At 33.4% G+C, this 22,523-nt stretch overlaps 1 long non-coding RNA gene across 4 annotated transcripts in view; it reads left to right on the top strand.

Moving 5' to 3' along the window:
* Positions 1 to 1,409: 1,409 nt before the first annotated feature.
* The window catches only part of LOC148943482 (uncharacterized), a 160,209-nt gene continuing 139,095 nt past the window's right edge, over positions 1,410 to 22,523 (top strand). For 3 of the 4 annotated variants that reach the window (XR_016142976.1, XR_016142977.1, XR_016142973.1), the window contains exon 1: positions 1,430 to 1,524. This is a non-coding gene — a long non-coding RNA (uncharacterized LOC148943482). Of the gene's footprint in view, positions 1,525 to 22,523 lie in introns of all 4 variants that reach the window. The other variant, XR_016142974.1, reaches the window with a different exon arrangement.

Here is a 22,523-nt window from a genome sequence, read left to right as displayed (position 1 = left end):
GCTGATACTACTACCGCTACTTCTACTACTACTACTGTTAACAACTCACTCCAGCACCATACCACCTGAGGTCAACACAGCTATGCCCGCTGTTCGTCCATCCCAAAAGGTTACTATTTGTCCCATCCCATGAAGTTTCAATTTACTCTATTCTTTCTTATTATCTCTGTTCACCCTTTGTGTCGAAGACGCTGCTTTTCGGCCCAGATGGATGGCGAAATTTGCAATCTTTTCCTCTTCCCCCGTAAGACTTGGCCTGTCCATCTTAACCTTTTGTTTTCATTATAGCCCTAAAAAGTGAGATCGGACAACGATTTTCGAGCAGCTTATTGTTTGATACACTGCAAGTTAAACAAGTACCTAAAACTATCCTTGGATTATACCTTTCGAAGCCTTTCAACGTGTCCCCGTTTCGAAGCCATACATTACCACTATGCCTACCGTGGCTCTGAATATTCTAATCTTATTTAGCAGATTTGCCTTCCTGTTATTCCAAACTTCTTAAGAGCGTGAAGCGACATCTTTCCCCTTCTACTATATTCAACGTTTAATATCTTTACGGCATCCACCATCTTTACTAGCAATACTACCCAGGACAGTCAATTTAATCGCTTAATCTACGTATATGTATATAAATATATATATATATATATATATATATATATATATATATATATATATATATATATATATATATATATATATATATATATATATATATATATATATATATATATATATATATATATATATATATATATATATATATATATATATATATATATATATATATATATATATATATATATATATATATATATATATATATATATATATATATATATATATATATGTGTACATATACATATAATACAGTATGAAGATGCTACCTAACATCCAGCCAAAATACCAGAATTATCTAGCGTACACAGAAGTTACAAAAGTACAAAAACTTGACTAAGTAGATTACACCCCACCTTCATATCCTGCAGCAGCCGAATTCCAAACTATGTTATGATCTAAACAAAAAACTGGACCCATCAAGAGCTAACCGCTTTTAAGAAATTTGCAAGAATATTCTTTTACAGCGGGTCAAAAGGATATTAGGTTTTTGCAGTCATAAGGGTAGAATTTTTTTAGAGAAAAGGAGAAAAGAAGAGCGAAACAACACTAGATAGAGCTATAACTATGGTCTGCATATGTAAAATAATTTTTATGATTTTCACATCCAGGGGACCTTCTTGGTTATTTGCATGCATACTGTCACAGGTTGTAAAAACATTTTTAATGCCCATGAAATGGTTTACGGTAGTTCTCAATGGATATCCAGTCATTTCCGTGCAGTTTTAATGATCTGGGTTTTGAATGTCGAAATTTTACGATTTCTTGTGCTAGCCAGCTCTTTCTGTTGAATATCTAGTTCAGTTTTGTTAGCCCAATTGAATAATTCTAACTGACACCTTTTGATCTTCTATTTCTCGGATACTGATTTTTTTAGATGATTTCATTTCAATGATCTCTTAAGTAAGTAACAGTTTTGTATTTTCAAATATTTGGTGCCTAAAAGAGTTATTTTTTGGATGTCTAGATAAAAATTTTATTATAAAAATTCAATAGCTACAATGCAAACTGAAAAACAGTATATCCGCCAATTTCATTAATTGCTATGAATTTACACTATTAAAAAAAAAAAATGTACAAGAGATTTGACATTCATGAGATGTTTAGAATCCTAGACCTCTTATTGTCTTAAATAATAAAGACTTTACTTTTCTTTCACAAAAAAGAGAAGCAATAATGAATAAACCATTAGCCTAAGCATTTAAATGAAATAAATTGCCCAGATCAGTGATAAACTGTATTTTCTTACGAAGAGGATACAGAGGCTCATTGCTTAGATATGTTGCAGTATGATGATATAAATAGTCATTTGATCAAATACCTAGTTGTTTTTTTTTCAGAACCGATAGAAGACAAAACTTTGAAAAATTGTAGAGTTAAATGAAAGCAGATCTGTGTTAAGAATTCACATCCCGAATTCGGGTAATGCAACCTAAGCTAACTTAACCAATCCCACGTCAAAACAATCGACTTTACATGCTGATTTCAAATATATAAACTAATCAATTAAAATTTATCCTTGAAGTATTCTGTTTAAATTTAAAAACGAGATATTTGTTGCTTTGTAATACTCTGTGATTTAATAAATAAATAAATAAACAATTAGTTCTTCCATCATACGACTGGTTTTACCATCTCACTGTGATAAATATGATTCATTCACGCTAATTGCAAAAATTTAACTTTCTTTCGTATTAAAGATAAGAAAATCTGAAACACATCAAAAATTATTCTGGTATACAAAACATAACATTTCTGATAATTGATAAATAAATCAGAATGAATCTTTAATAGAAGATAGAATCTTTGAATGCAACGAATTCAGATTTGTTTGTGCAGAGAAAATTGAATTTATGGGTTTTGGAGTACAAAATTATCATAATCATCTTAATGAATAAAAAGAAATTGAATTCTTGGGAAAGGTAAGACGGAAGAATATTAGAGATAAATTCTGAAAGTTATGGGCAGGACCTTCCACCTGGAAATATTTATCTTAGGCATAACCTGGAGAGCAACTAGAGATTACGCTTTTATGCTTATTAGAGGTTTATCACAGATAAATGTTTCTCTGTGGATATGTTATAAACATATATATCGCGTCTTTCGTATATAACATTCAAGGTTTTTATGTTTGGATCAAATAGGGGTCTCCACCAGGATCAGTAGTAGGCTAGTTTTCCATCACTATATGAACTTAAATTAAGAAATACTAATATTAAAAAGTGAACAAACTCTAAGACAATATTCGACTGCATCCATTTAACAGCACACCCTGAAATTAATATTCAACGCTGATGAAATTTGAGTGGGAGCGTCTGAAGGTTCCAATATATTAGTGAGTGAGTTATATAAATCCGAATATAATGTGCAGAATTATGTGTTTGAACCATTAGATCTTGAATTATGTGGTGATAACCAAGAGTAATGCTCAAAGCATTGTCTCATTTTAGAACTCAGGGTCTTTGAAAAATTTTGTTAAATGATTGATAGGAGATTATGGAATCAAATCAGTTTTCAAAACAAAATAATGGATAACGTTTTACTCAGTGGTCTAATTTTGTCAAAATCCATGGGGGGGAGGGGGTAGTTTGGGCCGATTTTCCCAAGTCAAGAGAAACTGAAATTGAAAATGTCAAATGAGTCATATAGTACCATAAACGATAAGGTGTACTAAAGAAAACTGATCTGTTTCTGTGTGCACTTGCATTATGTAGGCCTATCTTAGTTTTGACAAGATGTTTGAAGATACTAAATTTCTGCTTGGGGGGGACGCAAACTTGGGTATGTGGGGGCAGTTGTCCCTCTGTCCCTTAGCAAATTAGGCCCCTGGTTATACTCGTAGCAGTTTTCAGATGATTCTGATTGAATTTTGGACAAAGAAGCAACAATTTTCATTAAAATTAATTTTTTGAATATAGTTTTACTAAAGATTTAGTTGCTGGCTTACTAGCGTAAGTTGGAATATTTCAAAGTTAATTGTCAATCCACAAGAGCTAAATGTTCAACGATATGGAACATCATTGAGTTTAAGTTTAACCATATTGAATAATTTACCTAGATTAATTTATAATTTATTTAGATTAATTTATAATAATTGTTTATGTAGGATAACTGGAAAAGTAGGAAGAAGGATCACCTAAAAACGAATTTGCTTGCAGTTATTATTTTTTACTGTGCCGATACCTTACGCCAGGTATGCAAGTAGGAAATTCATTTAAGTCAAAGTATTTTGGAACAGCTATAATTTAGGGCATATATGAGTGATATCATTAGGCATGTAAGCAGGGGGGTGTGCCTGGGGCCAGCTCTCCTGAAGTCTCATTATTCTTCCCAGCATATAGTGAACTGTCAGTTTTTATAATTTGCATGGGTTTTCCTACATGATTAGACTTTCATCCCCCCCCACCTCCAGCAAGAAAATTTTCACGCATGCACATAAGCACTAATTATATCTTATCGAATAAACATTAAAAGCAGTAATAAATAATCATATATAAATTCACAATTATGTAAATTGTAGTGATGACTTGTTTCTGTGATGACTTAGTTCGACATAGATACTTTCTAAGAATTACAATCAAGGTTTTCAAAGAAAACCTAGGAAATTCAATTTTCCTCTAATGTGGTTTAACGTGGGATATAGTCTCTTACGTGTATTTATTGCAGGCAATACGTGCGAATGATTAACTACCAATTTTGATTTAATTTATTGCAAAATAGAAATTTGTAGGCAGCAAGAGTAAAATTTTACGGTCTGTTTCATCTCTAAATTTAATAAGTAATAATTCTACTTCCAATGAAAGTTGAAGCTTAAATCAAAGTTTGCAAAATTTTCTGGGCTTCTTCCTTGCCCTATCTTAGTTCACATCATTGTCACCTAAAAATTCTGTAATTTCAATAAAATTGTGTATCATTTCAACTAAGGAAATTCCACACATCGGCTCCTGTTTCCTGCGTACTACCGTACTGCGTACTGCGTTCTGCGTTTCAGAACGCGTACTGCGTTCTGACCACTTACTTAGGTCAGGATTCAGAACTTACATCCCCATCTTTTAAGCATATAGATTTTTGCTTTAAAAAATTAAATTTTCAAATCAAAATGCGGGTTTTCCAGGTCAAAATTATAGCCATGCCATGTTCCATGTTCCAAAATACTTTGCCATAAATGAATTTCCTACTTGCATACCTGTCGTAAGGTATCGGCAGAGTAAAAAATAATAACTGCAAGGAAATTCTGCCAGGTTTTTTCAAGGCGGTGGCCTGTTTATTTCGCGCAACGAAACTCAATTTTTATATCCATGAACGTTTTGAAACGTCAGAAGGATTCTACTCAATTAAAATCCGAATCCTCTCAGGTACTAACTTTACTGACACTTGAAGTATAATTTTTTTTCCACTGAAAGTAAGGAGCAGCATTAAAAGTTAAAACGAATAGAAATTAATACGTATATGAGAAGCTTCGCCCCCTAGTCAATACCTCTCTCCTTACGCTAACTTCGAATTCTGCTCCAATTCTTTAAGAATGACCCCTGAATCACAAATGTCATTTAATTAGAATAGATAGTTCTTTTGAAAGTACTAAAAAGATCTTTAGCGTAAAAAGCGAGGTATTGACTAGGGGAGCAAGCCCCCTCATATACGTAATAAGTTTTGTTCGTTTTAAGTTTTAATGTTGCACCTTACTTTCAGTGGAAATAACTTGTTTTTTTATTTAATTTCTGATCGTTTTTAAATAATGCTGGGAAACCCAGCACCCCCTTCATAGAAATGCCCTTTTCCCCATGAAAACATCCTCTATGGAAATATCCTTCCACGTAAACCCCTCCTCCGACACCCTCCCCAGAAAAAATCCCTCCTAAAAACGTCTGTATACTCCCCAAAAATACTATGTGTAAACAATGGGCAAAGTTCCTAACTTGCAGCCCTTCCCCCAGGGACTGTGGAGGATTAAGTCATCCTCAAAAACATATTTATCATATTTTTGACAATTTTGAACAAAATGGCTATCTCAAAATTTTGATCGGGTGACTTTTGGGGAAAAAGCGTGGAAGGGGCCCTAGTTGCCCTCCAGTTTTTTGGTCACTTAAAAAAGGCACTAGATGCTTTAATTTCCGTTCGAATAAGCCCTCTTTCGATATTCTAGGAACACTGGATCGATACGATTACCCCTGGGAAAAAACAAATAAATACGCATCCGTGATCGTTCTTCTGGCAAAAAAATACAAAATTTTACATTTTTGCAGATAGGAGCTTGAAACCTCTACAGTAGGTTTTCTGGTACACTAATCTGATGGTTTGATTTTCATAAAAATTCTACCACTTTTTTGGGGTTTCCCCCCTTTTTTCAAAAATAAGGCACATTTTTTTAGGCTCGTCACTTTTGATGGGTAAAATTGAACTTGATGAAACTTATATATTTGAAATCAGCATAAAACTCCGATTCTTTTGATGTATCAACTGGTATAAAGGTTCCGTTTTTTAGAGTTTCGATTACTAGTGAGTTCGGTCGCTTCTTATTAACAGCTCGTTACAACAAACTGTTTCATCATTAAGCAATTTTCAGTTCATCAAATTTCCTCGTTATTTTGCTTGAAAGTTATAAAATGGAGCAAATTGAAGCAAGTTGAAATAAGGAGTATTTGTTTGAAATAGAACATTCATTACTGAGAAATAATGCTTGAAATATAAAAGGAGATATCAAAATGCCTTAATGAAGAGAGGGTAATAACACTAAACTTGAATTTGTTATGTATTATCCAAATTAATTGTTTAGGTTTGACACAAATCAAATTCAAAGGCTTATTTTGTCTGAAATTTTGAAGCGACAATTGCACAAAAGTGACAATGGAACATGTTTCTCGTGTTTGCTTAATTTTTTTTTGAATGAGTGTAAATAAAAATAATTTTAGTATCCACCGACTGGGAATGTAACATTAACTATTTTTCAAGTTAGACTTCGCATTAATTAAATATATGGAATAATTTTTGGCATAAGTTAGCAAGGAAACTATGGCGGACTGGGGGAGGTTGTTCCTTCTCCCTCAAGAACTTACAATGCGAAAAATGTATTTCAAAAGAGGAAAATAAAACCAAACTCTTATTTCTTTCGTTCCTACCTCAAAGCCAAATTGAAATAGAAATTATCTTGGGAACATCATAAAGATTTAGAATTAACCTAAAAATGTATAATCCAATGCTCCGTTGTTTTTAAACCATGCTTCTGCTGATAGCCTACGCTAATTTATCCAGCAAAACTAATATTTGACTTCGCCTCTTATTTTCTTTTCTTTGGTTTATGTCAGTAGGTAAGAAATAACACATTAGTATCACTGCTTTCTTAAAAAATCCCATAGGCCTACTGCTTTACGTATTCTAAAATGTATTTTTGTTCTTTTAATAAAATAAACAAAACAGGAGCTTTTCTTCAACTGCAAGTAAGCAGCACCAATGAAACTTCAAACGGATGGAAAATTTTCCATATATATTCCATATTTGTGGGGGACCTGCCCTCCTCCTCAACCCTGCGCTCATTAAACTAAAGGTTTTAGTATTGTAAATAGGCTCGTTATTACAATTCAATGGCACTTGTGCTTCAACAGTTGTTCTTAAAGAATCAAACAGTTCGACTGTAACGATTGTAAGTTAAGAGCTATTCGGCTCAATAGTAACCAAATCACTAAAAAACAAAATTTCAATGGCAGTACATCGAAAGAATCAGTTTTTGATGCTGATTTCTGGTTATAATTTTCATTAAGTTTGATGTTACCCATCAAATACTACGAGCCTGAGAAAATTTACTGGATTCTCTAAAAAGGGGGACCCCCCCCTCCAAAAGACATCAAGTAATCCTAATGAAAATCACACCATCAGATTCAGGATATCAAAGAGCCCTGTTATTGATGTTTCAAGCTACTGTCCACACAAATGAGGATTTTTTTTTGCCTGAAAAAAAAAAAGATTACGGATGCGTATTTATTCGGGGGTGCTACCATTTCGACTAACCGTCACAAGCACTAAACGTCATTATATTTAAAAGGAAAACCCATCAGAACCACTAACTGTCATAACATCTAAAAACATTTATAAGTTTATAAAATAGTAACAAGTATATAATAGTTTAGAAACAAATTTTGGCTATATAATTGCACATCAGGGGGGGGGGGGGGTAAAGCATAGCAAATATTAAATACGTAACCAAACCTAGGTAATTTCCCCCCTAAACCTCAAAGAACTAAAGTTTTAAAATGTTAGATGTCATGACGGATTTTATAGTACTCCTGACGGTTAGATGTTATGACGCCTTCCCATTTATTTGCTGTTTTTTCCTAGGCATGATCGTATCGGACCAGCGGTCCTAAAAGATCGAGAGAGGGCTCATTCAAAAGAAAATCAATATGTTATAATGCCATTCTTAAGCGACCAAAGAGATTGGAGGGCAGTTGACTCTCCAGTAGTTTTGTCGAATATACTGAATTCCCTTTTTTTAGAATTAGACAAATTTTCTCTAGCTCACAACTTTTAATGGTTAACATTAAGTCTAATGAGGTTATATATATTGAATCAGTATAAGAAACAATTCTTTAGATATATTGACTGTTATACAAAATTCCAATTTTAGAGATTCTGTTACAATTGGCTCAAATCTTTTCTTATTTACATTTTCTTACGATGAACTGTATTATACAATAAAGCACGAAAACAAAGACTGCGAATGAAAAATCAAAAGAATATCTAGTCTTTATATATTGTAAAATTAATCAATTGTATTTGAAAAATAATTATGTTATTAAAGAATGATAAATATTATGATGCTATAAAGCTAAACATATAATCTAGAAAAAAAGAGGCGAAGAATTAAAATAAATTTACCTAACCAATACTATTCTTAGTTAAAATATATTTAGTTATCGTGCGACAATACTTTTTTTTAAGTTAATGAATTGTTAGCGAAGTTACAATAAGTTTTGATCTGACATATTCTGGTTATAGACAGTTAAGCCATTTTTCTCCAAAACAGCATCCTTTCTTCAGATCGGAGCAATTGTCATCTAACTGTGCGTAACGGCCGGATAATAAACAAAATGCTAATATGGCATCATGTAAGTCTTGAAATTACATACATACCCCATATCTTTTTCGTATTAAGATACATTTTAGCACTTTGGAATATTTACTTATCAAATGATATGAATACAGAAGACGATACGGATACTGACTGACAGGGCCGTATCCAGGATTTTTGTTCAGGGGTGGTTTTACTAATTTTTGACTTTTTTGGGGGAATTTTACTAATTTTTGACTCAGTTTTCGACTAATTTTACTGATTTTTACCTAGGTTTTACTAATTTTCGGCTTATTTTCAAGTCGGTCAAAAATTTCGGGGGGGGGGGGGGTTCAAACCGGGTAACCCCCCCCCCTGGATACGGCCTTGCTGACTGATAACAGTGACCGGAATTTTCTATTTACCATTAGCATAGATACTAACATCTGGTTGCCATGAACACTATTAAAACAGAAGGGTAGATAATACTATCTCTGTAAAGAAAGGCGTTGCAGACCATTATGATTTACAATTTACGGATGCCAATTGGGAGATAGAGGGAGGAAAGAATATTTCTTCTAGATTTTTGCCCCCCCCCCCCCTGAGTGAAAAAGTGCTCTTTTTTATTTTTATCGAAAAAACAATAAATTTACCCCAATATTTTCAAAAAGAACTTGTTTTGTTTCTTCACTAAAAAAGTTGGAAAAAATCCTTGCCTTCTCCAATAAAATTTTGTGAATTGGCACCCCTGCTACAACTTAAAGGTATAAAAAAAATTATAGGATTGATAAAATAGGAAATGAAGAGTATGAAATTAGAAATAAAATATCAGTTAATTTACCGATTTACAAAAGTCGAATTAATAAATTATCTACTGCAATGTGATGTTTGAATGTCTCTCTGACGAAAAAGTTCATAGTCTGAAAAATATCTAAAGTTTAAATTAAAATTCTTCCCATCTTCCTAGGTTATTTCCTAATGAAGATGTTATTCCATAAAAGTATAGACAACCAGTTTAAATGCGTTTTCCTTATAATAAATAATTCTAAACATCGTCTCTTGTTATACCATAACAAATATTATAGCTCTCTAATCACTACTTTTGTGCTAATTTTGTGATTAGTATAATTAACTTATAATAACATTTTTATCTCTTAGGACTAGATAGAACCTATGACGTTAATGACGAGGGTTAGCTCAAAACCTACTTTCATACCCAGCGGAAGCCTACAAAGAAATATTACTTTTCCCACAAATTTATGGCATTGTTATAGTTTTTATTGGCTTTAAAAGTGTCTGTAACCATGAGCATTCATTATGGCTGAAGTAAGTTCGTTGATTATACAAGCTAGCTACCGATTAAGTAATTTGGATTTGATGAGATCCAAATGCGACTCTGAAAAGCGTTGGAATATTTATGAGTAGGTTTAGCCTTCTCGCCAAGTAATTTCCTAGAAAGATAGTGTCTGTAAGAAATCCTTTGAATCTGTTAATTTGCAGAAAATAATGCTTGAGCCGTGGTTTTGCTCCATGACACTTAATACATTGTTTTTCAGTTAGAGTTGACACCTCGGGAAGACTTAATGAAAGAAAGTACAAGGTAAACTTATGGAATTAAATATTCTGATTGTCTGTGAAAGAGCGATGCGGTTCGTAAGCTCACTGCATATACATTGAAAATACTTGTTACTTTGAATGTCCGAAATCTGGTTAATGTTGACATTCACCGGTGAATTCCTTACATTCCTTTTTCTGTGCTTAGATTCAATTAGCTTTGCAAATTTAGGTTAGGTTAGCTTAAATTGGGTCATAAATCTCAAAATTGCTTTAAAAACCTTACACAACATAACCTAACCTGTAACCATCAAACCATGCATAAAACTGAAAATTTTGGCTGGCAATGCTGGCTAAATCCAAGACAAAAAAAAGGTATTTCGGACAATCGCTGGTGAATGTCGATATTCACTATTGTTGGACATTCAGGTAACATATCCATTCCTTGTTTTTCTTCTGAAATGTTTTTTAAAGTAAGCCGTAACCTGCGTAAATAGCGAGGGTGAACAGTAAAGTGAATAGTAACCTGCTCGAACACTAATTTGCGTAAACAGTCAATAAACAGTAAAAGCTCATTATGAAATTATCTGCATTATATGAATTTTTCAATGCCACAGAGGACAAAAATGTTGTCACAAACTATCAAGGCCGTAGGCCTACCCAGAGGGGGGGGGTTAGGGGGGTTTAAACCCCTCCCCAAAAGTTTTTTTGACTCGTAAAAATGTAACAAAAATGGATATAAACAAATTTTTTTGTTTTTTTGTGTACCCCCCCCCCCTGAAAAAAAATATTTGAGTAAAACTCCCTCCGAAAAAAAATCCTGGGTGTAAACTATTGCCTTTTATTGCAGTTAAGTACAGTAATGTATTAAACCCCAACATGAACTGCAAATTTCTGAAAAATGAATAAAGGTATAATGGAATATTTTAAATTGAGTATTTAATTCGAGGCTGAAACTCAGGCACACACTGCAGTTCATTTTTTTGTGAGGAGCACGACATACGAAAAAAAAATTGACGAGTTGAATGAAAATGAACAACAAATTACAAGAGACCCTGTAAATAATTTAACACTACGGCTAGAACTAAATAACGGGCTATTAATTGGAAATGTAAGAAAATAAACGACAAGAGTTTAGTCTAGCTTAATTAAGCAGCAACAGTTTAATTTATGTTGATTGACTAATTTAATTGCATGCTTCAGGAAAACATGCTATTAAAGTATAACTAATTTTAATGGTCCATCTGTTATTAAAGAGAGTAATAAATGAGCGTTGGCCTTTCCTCATTCTAAAAAATACTTTCGTTAAAGGGCAAATTTTGAAATTCCATATTTTACAAAAAAGCACGCGTATAATTACATCAAAATACTCAAGTGAACATGAGAACTCCTTTTTGAATTAAGAATCTTTTAATAGTTGCCACCAAACATACAGTAATTACTATGATGATGTTGTTATAAGAACAGATAATAACAAGAAAGCATACATGGATATGTCGCTACATTGACTAATATGTTTGTTGGCAAAAGCATTCTTCCCAGTACTTTAAATTAAAAATATAAAAGAAAGGTAAAATCATCATTGTAAGAATTCCTGAGTCCTTTTTCCAGCTATACAGCACTATCCCAGCTCATAAATACCTACAGAGTTAACACTACGTAGCCAAAGCAGAAGAAGGCCTTGTAACAATTCAAACAAATATACTAAACCGAATTACCTCCATGTGCTTACAAAATACCAATCTCGATTTTTTTTTTCCTTTAAAATTTTGTCAGGAAATTACTGATTCTTTTTTCTATTGAAAAAGAAATAAAAATGTATAATGTTTAATAGCATAGGTAGAGCAAGCTTTCCTTAAACAATAGGGTCAAAATCCTAGTCTTGACGATAGAGCAATAATACCCCATTTCTTTGCTTTTATATTTTGGGTCAATTCTAGAAGATGAAACGAGCTAAAGAAACAAAAAACATTATTATAAGAAAAACCAAGCAAAGAAAGGTAAAAAAATACTCTGAGAAGCTTAACAACAGGTCAGGATTCCCGAAAATATCTTGAATGTATTCTTTTATTCTAATTGCAAAGAGATCAAAATCTTAAGGGTGGAATCGGAATTAGAGAAATGTTTGGAAGCACTTAGGACTATGCCTAATTCTTTGCATAGTTATAGCTCGTAGGAATTTGTTAATTATGGAAGAAACATTTTGGAAACAATACAATTTTTCGTACTAAATCTTGCTTTATCCTAGTCTCATGAACTAGCATTTGAATGTCACATCTAAAATAACTTCAATCAATAAAATGTTGTTAAATTGATTCAAAAATATTGCGCTCATTTCAAATTCAAACTTTAAAGTCTAGAGCAAGGCCGTATCCAGGGGGGGGGGTTACCCGGTTTGAACCCCCCCCCGAAATTTTTGACCGACTCTAAAATAAGTAGAAAATTAGTAAAACCTAGGTAAAAATCAGTAAAATTAGTCGAAAACTGATTAAAAAATTATTAACCCCCCCCCCCCCAAAAAAAAAGTCAAAAATTAGTAAAAACCCCCCTGAACAAAATTCCTGGATACGGCCCTGGTCTAGAGTATCAGTTCCAAAATTGAATATTCTTACACATAAAGAAAACAGAAAAAGAAAAGCTTAACTCAATACTTGTTGCCTTTGCTTCCAATATGAGAAGTGTTTTGAAAGATTTACTAAGAATATAATTCTAAAATTTGAAAAATCAGCTCAGGCGAAAATTCGGGAGAAACTTCATAATATCGGCAGACCACAAGCATTCTACGGAAATTATAAGAAGCTATAAATAAGTCGTAGCCTAATATATAAAAAACACTGATGAAAGATAATTGGCTTTCCTGCTTAGTCACCTGGGCACTGGCTGGGGTCTTAGAGAGATGGGATGAGCCTTGGGGTGGGTAAACAAAAATCCCGAGATATAGGAATGTAGTCAAAACTGTTTCTATATTAATACGTATGATAAAGAAAGGAAGGTGTATGATAATATGGGAACGAAATCATTAGATACCGTCAGAAAATTCCGTCGGCCCGAGGGGGTGATTATCCAGAGATGGTAATAGATATAGCCTAATGGTAATAAAATAGTCTGCTTTAAAACATACCCAAAGACGAAGAAGGGTGGGTATTAAATACACAAGAGCCTATGAATCAAAGTGAAGTCTTCACTCTCTTTTTCTAAGAAAAATGAATTCCTCCCTCTCGCTCCTCTCTTGTACTACCTACAGCTTCACTAAGGCAAAATAATATTTTTTGATCAAGGTAAAACTAAGGTAATAAGCTGCAATTAGCAAATTAACTTGTAAGCCTATGTGCGGCAAACAAAACTTTCATGCAGTTCATGGTAACTAACGGTAAGTATAGGGAGCGACTCATGCTAATAGTAACCTTGCAGTCTGGTAATTCCAAATATGTAAAATCTATTAAATTTTAAATCTGATCGCTAAAATTTATGAGTCTGAGAAAATTTGACTAATTTTTGAAAAGGGTGAAAAACCCTCCGGAAGGGTGAGTGATATCGGTGGAAACTCCACTGTCAAATTCAGCCCATCCGAAAATTCTGGGATATGTTGGATCTGTTTAAGAATTAAATTAAACAAATAAGTTTTGTTTTAACTGAAAGTAAGGAGCGTCATTAAAACTTAAAACAAACAGAAATTATTCCGTATATGAAAGGGGCTGTCCCCCAGGGCCGTATCCAGGATTTTTTTCGCAGGGGGTTTTACTGAAAAAAATTGGAGGGGTGGGGGGGGGGGTACACAAAAGACCCTCAAAAATGCATACAAGATTTGTTTATGTCCTTATTTGTTACGCTTAACGCCCCTCCTGAACGCCTCGCTCTTTACGCTAAAATTTTTCATTATTTTATAAAATAGAGTTGGGAGACAGAGTCAAACTTTAGCGTAAAGAGCGAGGCGTTGAGTAGGGGACAGCCTTTTTCATATAAAGAATAATTTCTGTTCGTTTTCAGTTTTAATGTCGCTCCTTACTTTCAGTTAAAAAAAACTTTTGTTTTATTTAATTTCTGAACGTTTTTGAATTAATTCAGGTTTTAATTTTGGCTCAATGAACATGAATAATTAAAACAAAATTTCCATGTTAATTTTATTTATTTTGGCTAAATGGCTTTCTCAAAAGTTGTTTAATGTCATTTACGAACGTTTTTATTAGTGATGAATATACGTAACTTACAAATTAACTTACATAACGAAGTTCTATATTCGTATATTTTTGTTACGTTTATTAGGGGGCTCGCCTCCTAGTCAATACCTCGCTCTTTAAGTTAAAGTTTGATTTTTTTCCAATTCTTTAAGAATGACCGCTTAATCACAAAGGCCGTTAATTAGAATAATTAGCTCTTATGAAAGTACTAAACAGAACTTAAGCGTAAAGAGCTAGGTATTGACTAGGGGGCGAACCCAATCATATGCGTAATAGTTTCTGTTCTTTTAAGTTTTTATGTGGAAAAGTTTTCATTTGAAAACTTCTTTTTTTTATTTAATTTCTGAGTGTTTTTTTTTTAAATAATGCTGGGAAATCCGGCGCTCCCTTCATAGCAATGTCCCTTCTCCCATGAAAACTTCCTCCATAGAAAGATCCTCCCCCTTAGACTTAGACTCCCAAAACTTAGTAAGAATTTCCTCATTTAAAATGTCTACATTTCAATATTTTGAACTAAAATTCTGCATGATACTGGAAAATTTGAGGTCTGAGTGAAGATTGTGATTTAACTAAGACAGTAGCCTATTTGCCTTGTTTTCGTGAAATATAACATTTTCATATTAACTTGAACCTAGACTAAGGGAGGCGCTGCCTTTTGTTGGGCGTTTAAATTGACTGTTTTTTCTTTTCAGTGGATGGCAGAGTGTATCTAGCAACTTTCCTAATATTAAAAAAAAAAATGATTTAAAAGAATAAAATTAATTTCTTGGATTATCTCAGGTCCTAGCAGGTCAATTGAATCAGACGCATGTACACAGAAGACGAAGAGGGGATTCTGGGATGTCTCAATATGCGTAAAATTCTTTCCTTATTTATTCTCTTATATTTTTTTTTGAATATCTTGCATTTAAATGGGTATGTTGTACCCATCTAAAATATCTACAGCTCAGGCTTAGGGCGCAGGCTTAGTGGGTAGTCTTAAAGAATAGGCTCAAAGATAGTTAGGATTTTGGATAGTCTCTAACTTCTAAAACAAACATTTTCGTAGGTTCACTTTTAAAATTCACGCTTTTCATTTTCAAAGAACATTTCTTAAATGAAAAAGTTTGTCAAATAGGAATATTTCTCAAAGAAAGTTTCTCAATGAAGTTTTAATTAGTGGTAAAAATGACTCAGGGAGAGACACTTTAAATAGACTTTCTCAAAGTAAAGTTCAATTCATATTAGTTTAATATGAATAGTAACACACACACAGAGAATTAAATCACAAACACCTAAAATCATAAGTTCCTAAATCAGGAAAGAATCTAAGAACCGTGCAAGTAACCAGTTTATTTTTTGAATCTAATTATAACATATTAAATATTACAACAAATTTCAATAATAATTTAAGGCGAATTTTATTAAATTAGAAAATTCAGTTGAAAATATTCTTCTCCCTCTTAAATATACAGCTTTTTCAGCAAGGTTGAAAAAGACCCAATCCAGAACTAACAATCATTTTAAAAATTAGCATATCAAGCAAAAGACTGGGAACAGGGCCGGTGGGCTTACACTTGTCATTTTTAATTTCAGCACATATGTTATGGGGAGAATAAATTACAAAATATTAAAAAAAAAATGTGGTACTGTTCTATTAACCGGACTCTTTTTATATCTCAAACGTGAGCGCGTTGAAAAACCCGTTTTTTAACTGGATGATACAAGACACCACTGTAAAGAAAGACAATGTATAGCCTGGTTTTAATTGCATATACGATATTTAAAGTGTTTTTTTTTGGGTGGGGGGAAGTTACCTAGGTTAGGTTACGTATTTAATATATGCTATGCTTTGCCCCCCCCTAATGGTCAAATATAGAGCCCAAATTTGTTTCTAAGCTATTATATAGTCATCCTATTTTATTTTATTTCATTAGCATTTTAACCAAACTAGCACTATATAAAAGAGTCTGGTTAATAGAACAGTACCCAAAATGTGAGCAAAACGATAACCAACAGTAACTAATGATTGACTAATTCATTTTATAATAGGAAATTGACCATAATTTAGAGAATTTCCTTTCTGAAGGCTGTTACACAGTACAATTTAAAACACCAATGCTGGCGTTGACAATTACTTATAAGTAGTTTTGTCTATTCGAGCAGCAGGTATTGCGGCTGAATTGTTCCGTTCAATTGTGTATAATTTTCTCAAAGAACTTAATTAGAATTCTTATTAGGTGGGCTAACAGAGTTATAAATCATATGAAACTGGCAGTTGATGGCGAATTCTAGGCAAGTTCACAGAAGTTAATTCCGTACTGAATTTTATTTATGGTTTTCTTGGCGGCAAAGTTCTCTCACCATGAATGAATTTCAAGCTGCCGCATTTTGAAGGATTTACAGATGACAAGTTTTTTCATTGGATTCGCATAAGTCGTTAGTCCACAGTTGACTTACTTTCCTAATTAAAGTATTACTTACATTGTCTTAGCCTAAAGGAATTTCAGCCATCGCAAAAGAGGGTTTCATGCTTATTCGAATTTGATCAGCCAATCAAAACGATCTAAAGAAAATGGGTGGAGCTTCTGGTAATAATGGCGGACTCGGAGATGAAAAGGAAAGGAAAAGTAAAGGGGAGAACTCGTAGAAATGTGTTATGCTTTCTGGAAATCTACTGGGATCATTTTTCTCAAGGCTGACGTTTTTGTCAATATTGGTTCCAAAATATGTTCCAGTCTGATGTTTAAGTCTCGTTTTCACTTGATTAATGAGCACCTTTGAAAGATACACTGACACTAGATAATCAAATACGTGAGAGGCTTTTTTGGGAGAGATAAGCTTGAACGTAACAAGAAACACATTCGAATATAACATGATTTAATTAAGAAAACCTGGAACTCTGACAAACTATAAACTTGATCAATGGCATAACTTGCCATAAAGCTGGGTTTATGCTCTCTCCCCGACATTTTAATTTTAACCCTATTTCAATAATTGCTTAAATAAGCAAAGAAATGTGAGTAAGCTATCTATATAGATTATTTGCATCCTGATATATCTGGAACCTAGTGTAATAATATACGGATAGAATAATAACAGATAGGATAAATCGTAAGTCTGACTATAGCTGCTATTGCTATAACTACTATTACTACTACTACTAACAACTTGCTACAACACCAAGCCGCTGGAGGCTAACACAGCTACGCACACTCTTCATCCATCCATATCTATTGAGAGTCTCCCTCTTTGCACCCTCCCAAGAAGTTTTCGTTTCCACTAAATCTTTCCTTGCGAAATCCTCCTAACCCCTTTGGGGACGACCTGGTCTCCGTTTGGTCCTAGACGGTTGGCCAACAAAGATAAACTTTGGCAATCTGTCATCCTTCATAGACAGAACGTGTCCTAGCCATCTCATTCTTTATAAAATTAAATAGAAAAAAACTTGTATCAAATATAAGCTTTTTTGAAGTTCTAAAAAAAAATTTGCGTAAATAGTGAGGTATTGAGGAGGGGGCAACCATCCTTATATACACAGTAATTTCTATTCGTTTTAAGTTTAATGTTGCTCTTTATTTTCAGTTGAAAAAACTTGTTTTTTTTATTTAATTTCTGATCGTTTCAAAAATAATGCCAGGAAATCCAGCTAACTCTCTGTGGAAAATTCCCTTCCCTTACGAAAAGTTCCTTCATGGACAAATCCTTCCACTCAACTCCCCTCCCGTCCGCCAGAAAAATCCTCTTACCCCCAAAAAATGTGTGTATACGTCCCAATAACCAATACTATATCTAAACAATTGGCAAAGTCCATAGCTTGCAGCATAGCCCTCCAGTGCGTAATTTATTCAAAACCCTGGGGGGGGGCAAAGTTTGAGCCAATTATCCTAGATCAGGTGAAAATGACTGTGAAAACTGAAAAATGAGCCATATAGTACCACGAAGTAAAGATATCCTAAAAAAATTGACCTGTTTCTGTAGATGCTTGGGTCATGCAGGCTTATCTTAGTTTTGACAAGATTTTTGAAGTAACTAAATTTCAGCGGGGGCGGGACTGGGGTATAGGGGAATACTATTTAGGTCTTTTAACTATCTTGAACAAAATGGTTATCTCAAAATTTTGATCGGGTGACTTTGGGAAAAAAGGAGCGTGAAAGAAGGTTAGCTTCCCTCCAATATTTTTGTTCACTTAAAAAGGGCACTAGAACTTTTGATTTCGGGTCAAATGATCTCTGTCCCGATCTTCTATGATCACTGGTTCGATACGATCACTTGTTCGATATGCAAAATTCCACATTTTTGTATATAGGAGATTGAAACATATATCACCGAGTTGTCTGCTATGCTGAACCTGATGTTGTGATTTTCATTAAGATCACTCGATGTTTTTGAAGTATTTCCCCCCTTTTTAAAAAATTAAGCAAATTTTTCAGGTTCGTAACTTTTCATGTATAACATTAAACTTGATGAATTTCATACATTTTAAATAAGCAACAATATTGGGTACTGTTGCACTAATTGGTACACAGCGCTATAGACTGTCCAAGGAATGCAGTCATGGAGACTCGTAAAGCTGGTAATTGCTATCTAAATTGATCGCAAAGTGTGGTTTCTCATTGAATTTACAATATTTAAATTGTTGTTTTTTGGGGCTTAGGGGGGGGGGGGGAGAAAGCTACCTAGGTTAGGATAGGTTATGTATTTAATACATGGTATGATTTACCCCTCCCCCCTAATGGGCAAATATATGACCCAAATTCGTATCTGAACTATAATATATTCATCCTGTTTTATTTCATTAGCATTAACCAAACTTGACTTCTTTCGTGTGTACCATTAAGTGCAACAGAACCCAATATTTGATTCGTTTGATGTATCTATTGTTAACAATGCTCTGTTTCTTACAGTTTTGGTTATTATTGAGCCACATCGCGCCTTACTTACAGTTCGTTACCACAAATTGTTTGTTTAGCTTAACATCACTTACCTGGGTAGTATTATTAGTAAAGGTGGTGAATACAGTGAAGATATAAAAAGTAGAATACCGACCGACGGCCCTTGATGTTTTTTCAAAGTTGAAAAAAATTTTGATGAATAGGAAGATTAGTCTTCGAACTAAGGCTAGAATATTGGAAGCAAAGCTAATAATAGTTGTTAAGTATATGATTCGGAAACGTGGGCGCTTCGGAAGGCAGATGAAGACTTGTTAAGTGTTTTCCAGAGGAAATACGGGTAGTTTTACTACCTAATTGACTGACCATATGTGAAATATAAGTTTTGTGGAAAATATGGTCCTATCCCACTTTCTAGGGCTATAATGAGAGGGGTTTCAGATGGCTAGGACATACTTTACGAATGAAAAACAAGAGATTGCCAAACATTGTTCTTTTTGGTCATCCGTCTTCGGTGAACAGGGAAGCAGGTTGTCTCCGAATGGAACAAGAAGGGGTTGTAAGGAAGGATATTAAAGAAATTTAAGCTTCTCGGGAAGGGTAAAGAGAGAATTTTGAACAGACTTGGGTGGAGATTTTGCGCAGCTGTGTTGGCCTAAGGTGGCTTGATGCAATCATTCACGCTTTGCAATTATTTATCTTTAGCGGTCTTTTGCAAATAGCCCATTTGACGGGTTTCGTGACTGGTTTCCTTGATATAGTCTATGGCGATGGGCCCGCATAATGCACCAGTACCGAATAAGCCTAATAAGAAAAAGTATATTTTTTTCATTTAGAAAGTTAAGGATTGCAATGCTCAGAGCAAAAGAGGGGCCCAACCATTTCGAAAAGTTTGGGTTATTCTTACAGCCTAAGTTTTAACAGCTGAAGCACATTGTTATCCACAGCGTTAAAGGAATCTCAGATTTAGTATAAACTAGAACTCTCAACAATTTCGTGAAAAACAAGGGAATTTTGTGGAGTTCTCCAGATCCATATGGAGGAGAGATTTTCCCTAGATACTCCCGAGAAATATATTATACTTTCGAGATATAAATATATATATTTTTGAGAAATATATTAGAACCAAGCAATGTCCTCCGGATGTGTTAAATATTATATTCTTATGCTTATCTCTGCCGGGGTTAAAGGGTTGGGGACATCCGCTGGAATGAATTTCCAGGGGATGGCCCCCACCCTTCAACCCTTCAATGGGAGAGAATGGGTCAGGAATTAGTTTTGTAATTTGTGACCAATTCTCTCCCATACTTTATTGTAATGTTTGCGCCTTGGGGTAATTGTTTTCTTAACCATACTTGTGCAAAAATTGAATTTTTTCATAAAGCTTGTAGGGCTGAGAGAGTAGTAGTCATCACCCTCATATATTGAAACTTTTGAATGGGATAAAAAGGGACATACACGAACAAAAAGTGTTTTTCTGTGTAACTAAAAAGTGATATAACACCGTGAAACAAAAAGAAAGTAACCAGTATCTGAAGGTGTTTTCGAATCCTCAAGTCTTTAAGCTGTTTATTCTGAAGTTTCAATACTATTGGTATATCAACTTAGCTCCAGCAAGAATGTACAAACAAGGAAGATGGGGAATAATTTTATTTGGTAGTATTTCGCCTTGCGATGGAACGCAAGGTGCTGAAGAAAACTTCTGAAATCTTTTATATGCATACAAATAGACATATATATATATATATATATATATATATATATATATATATATATATATATATATATATATATATATATATATATATATATATATATATTTATTTATTTGATATCAAAACCATTTAGTTGATACAGTGGCGTAGCAAGGTCTTGTGACACTCAGGGTGGAATTTCAATTTGCAACCCCCCCCCCCCAACCAACAAACATTTAAACATTGTTGAGTCATATTTGTTTATGGTGGAAACATACAATTTAAAAAAAGCTATTTGAAGTGTTTAAAATAAGGAGTGAAAGGAAAAGTAAATTGCGTACTGTATAACATTGGTATGTAAACTTTTAATGTAATGGCTGACATACATTTAAGCAAAACACAACATTTTTATACATATTAACATTATTATTGCAACATTAAACAACACCATTTTAATTCGTGGCTTACATTAAGTAAGGCTAGAATGGGCAGGGGCTTTTAATACAAACGTTTTAAGAGGATTAATTAAAAAAAAACTTTCCGAAAAATAAGTTTTTCAAAGAAAAGTAAAGGCCATTTTAAACTTAAGCTCTGCAGATACAAATGCCTGTTAAAATTCAAACTCAAAACGACAAGAAATTACTATTAAAGAATAAATGAAACCCAAAACGAACAGAAATTAACCAAACAATCATAGCAAAAAACATACAACAAATAATAATATAATTGAATAAATAGATCTTAAAGCGAGTAATGCTTAGATTGAATATAAAAATCAAGCTTAAAACGATAAAAAATATTTTCCTATTAAAGTATAAATGAAACTTAAAACGAACAGAAATTAAAAAAAACAATCAATGCAAAGAAACATACTATAGATATTAATGTAAATTAACAAATAAATCTTTAAACAAGCTAAATTTAAATTGAATATGCAAATCAAGCTTGAAACGAACAAAAAATAATACAAAAAAGAGTTTGGGTATCACCTCCTTCTCTCACTGTAAAAGTTTAAAACCTACTGCGTAATTGGCGCTTTACTAAAAACCAATTTTATGACAAATATTTTCTCTTGTACTTAATATTAAAAATAATCATTAAAATTATAGTAACAATTGGACCTGATGAGCTTTCAGCACTTAATATCATTATACATCAAATATTCAGTTTAATTTATTAGCTCTTTTTAAAGTTGTTCAAGACGAATATAGTATCACTAAAAACAAGTGTTTGGATACTGCCTCCTTCTTTAACTGTAAATAAAAACCAAAAGCCTACTGCGTCATTGGCGCTTAACTGAATTAAATAAAAAAAAAACAAGTTTTTTTAACTGAAAGTAAGGAACGACGTTAAAACTTAAAACGAACAGAAATTATTCCGTATATGAAAGGGGCTGTCCCCTCCTCAACGCCTCACTCTTTACGCTAAAGTTTTTCTTTTTATAAAAAAAATAGAGTTGTGAGAAAGTCAAACTTGATCGTAAAGAGCGAGGCGTTCAGGAGGGGACAGCCCCTTCCATAAATGGAATATTTTCGGTTCGTTTTAAGTTTGAACATCGTTCCTT

This window comes from Artemia sp. Qi Xiang Cuo, chromosome 15, assembly GCF_049724085.1.
Source record: "Artemia sp. Qi Xiang Cuo chromosome 15, ASM4972408v1, whole genome shotgun sequence".
Taxonomy (NCBI): domain Eukaryota; kingdom Metazoa; phylum Arthropoda; class Branchiopoda; order Anostraca; family Artemiidae; genus Artemia; species Artemia sp. Qi Xiang Cuo.
The sequence above is the reverse complement of the archived record's forward strand: the minus strand, read 5'-3'. Positions and strand labels throughout refer to the sequence as shown.